The 2,912-nt window shown below is 34.0% G+C and overlaps 1 long non-coding RNA gene across 1 annotated transcript; it reads right to left on the bottom strand.

Annotated features, from left to right (window-relative positions):
* Window positions 1–1,787: 1,787 nt before the first annotated feature.
* LOC121937661 lies at window positions 1,788–2,494 on the bottom strand. Its single transcript, XR_006105186.1, has 3 exons — window positions 2,347–2,494; window positions 2,143–2,241; window positions 1,788–2,051 (listed from the first exon to the last, which is right to left on the bottom strand). It is a non-coding gene; the product is annotated as an uncharacterized LOC121937661 (long non-coding RNA).
* Between the last annotated feature and the right edge of the window lie 418 nt (window positions 2,495–2,912).

Below are 2,912 nucleotides of genomic sequence, written 5' to 3' on the forward strand. Positions count from 1 at the left end.
ATTTTTTCGACTTCCTTTTTTGTGGTCCTTCCTGTTTTTGGCAAAAATGTCACAATTTGACACGTCCCAAAAACAGCTGAAAACAAGAAAACTATGTCATCAAAAATTTCACCAAAACATCATACTATGTGGGCAAACATTTCATCAAAACAACATACTCTATTATCTTGTCCAGTATCTCACCATAATATCCTACTACACTGTCTTCCAAAATTTTACCAAAACGTCATACTATACTATGTCATGTGAAATTTCACTAAAAACATCATACTATAGTATGTCATCCAAATCTGACCAAAAAGTCATACTGCTTTATGTTGTTTAAAATTTCATCAAAACGTAATACTAAACTATGTCATCCAAAATGTCACTAAAACCTCACACTATGCTACAGTGTCCAAAATTTCACCACAACATGTTATACTATGTCATCAAAAATTTCACCACAACGTCATACCATACTATGTCGTCCAAAATTTGAACAAAACGACATACTACACTATGTCATCCGGAACTTCACCAAAAACGTCATACTATAGTATGTCGTCGGAAGTTTCACCAAAGCGACATGTCATCAAAAATTTCACCAAAACCTCACACGATGCTATATTGCCCAACATTTTACCGAAGTCATACTACAGTATGTCGCTGAGAATTCCATCAAAACGTCTTTCTATTCTGTCGTCAAAAAAAATCATGAAAACATCACACTGCACTGTCGTAAAGTTAACGAAAAAGGCAAACTACAGTGTCATCCAAAATTCCAACAAAACACCATAATATAGTATGTTGTCAAAAATTGTATTAATACAACATAATATAGTACACCATCCAAAATAGCCCCCAAAAAATCATAGAATAATTTGCTGTACAAATTTGCTTTAAAAAAAAGTCATTGTATAATATCTTGTCCAATATGATATTAATGTCATAGTAAAGTATGTCGTCCGAAATGGCACCCAAGTCTTAGTATTGAATGTCATCCAAAAAATGCACAAGTTATAGTATAATGTGTCATTCAAAATAGCATACAATAGCAATAACATTGCATGTCGTCCTAAAATGACATTAAAAAAAATTCATAGAATAGTATGTCGTTCAAAATATCACAGAAAATCATAGTAGAGTACTATGTCCAAAACAGTAAAAAGTCGTAGCATAGACTCTTAACCAAAATGGCATAAAAATGTCATAGTATAACATGGCGTCCTAAATAGCATAAAAAAGTCAGTTAAGTATGCTCTACGAAATTGTAAAAAAAAGTCATAGTAGAGTATGTCATCCAGAATAGCACAGAAAAGTCATCATATCATATGATATTCAAAATAGATTTAAAAAATTAAAAATTAAAGAAACTGTTAAAATGTGAATTTCAAGACATATTTACAGTTTTTTTCTCATCACGAGAGACATCATAAGACTTAACTAACTTAACTAAGTTATGAACAGGATTGTACAAAAGTACGTATTATGTACATACTTTGTAGTACATACTTTTAATAAATTACAAGCCAATCTGTGGTGTAAAGTCCTGTCATTCCTAAATTTATCATGGATTTATTTATTTTCCACTAATTTTAGATGGGCTCTGATCTGTTCTGGTAAATCTATATTTGAGAGTAGATTTGGGGAGTGCGGTGGCAAAGTGCCAAGTCCTACATCGAGCTAATAAGAAAAGATTTGGTGTAGGCATTTAATGCAGCATTTAACTAATATGAATGCCAGTTAAATGGTTAAATTTTTTCCCCACTCTCAAGGACGACAGGACACTTTGTGATGTCGTTAAATGTTTTATTAAAGTGGAAAATCAAAAATTTAAAACAAAATACAGGATGAAACACAATGTCAAACAAATGAGAAAACAGTTCTATCACTTTACAGAATTGAGCACAACTGTCCATGTGGGGTATGATTTTGTGTTGTGTGTGTGTGTGTGTTCACATCTTAGCTTCCTTCTTGACTTTGAGGAACTCCGCCATGTTAGAGAAGTATTTCTGGTTGGCTTCGGCCACCTTTTTCTCCGCAGCTTGTGGGTTCACGATCTCCAGACCCTGCAGACAGGAGCAGAGCAGTTTGTAAATTTAAACACACATGCACAGTGTTAAGACCATGCTTAGTAACACGATGTTTAACTGTTTTTACCTGAAGAGGTGTGAACGCTACACTTGAGCTGGTTCCTGAGGAGCGGTCTCTGACTGTGGACTTTCCTCCGTATGTCATGCTCTGCTTCTGTAACGTCCTCTGTTGTGCATAAAAACAAAAAAATACAGAGAATTAACATACTGAAAAAAATTAATTAAATGATTCAATAGTGGAGAAGAGAAAATTAGCAATGACCGAGTTTACCTGAAGGGATTTGGAGATTCTGGCCTTGGTGGCTTCGTTGACTTGAGCCTGCCTGACACGTCCGCTGCCGCTCTTTCCCAGTTGACCCAGACTGAAGCCAAGATCCTCCTGATATGCATCATCTTCAATCTGCAAATTGAGTCATGGAAAACTTGAGAACCACTGGTATATTATGCTCAAAAAAGTCACAGTAAACTGCAAAAATAATAAAGAACTAAAAAGTATGTTGTTAATAAAAGACACTGTATAGCAGGTTGAATAAAACTACAAAGTCATAGTATAGTAAGTCAATAGTGTATCATGTGTAAAAAGAAATTAAACTACGTCTAAAGTGTCATAGCATAGTTTGTTGTGAAAAGGTCATAGTATAGCACGTGAGTAAAAAAAAAAAAAGTAAAAGTAGAATATGTCAAAATAAAGTTATAGCATCTTATGTCGAAGGAGTCAGTTTTGTATGTTAAAAAAGTCATGGTATAAGAAGTAAAAAAAACTCACTAATATAAGTAATCATGTAGCATGTCTGAAAAAATGACGTTATAGCCCATCAGGACGTCCAAAGAGCATCA

Source organism: Plectropomus leopardus, unplaced genomic scaffold (assembly GCF_008729295.1).
Source record: "Plectropomus leopardus isolate mb unplaced genomic scaffold, YSFRI_Pleo_2.0 unplaced_scaffold27039, whole genome shotgun sequence".
In the NCBI taxonomy this organism is placed as follows: Eukaryota; Metazoa; Chordata; class Actinopteri; order Perciformes; family Serranidae; genus Plectropomus; species Plectropomus leopardus.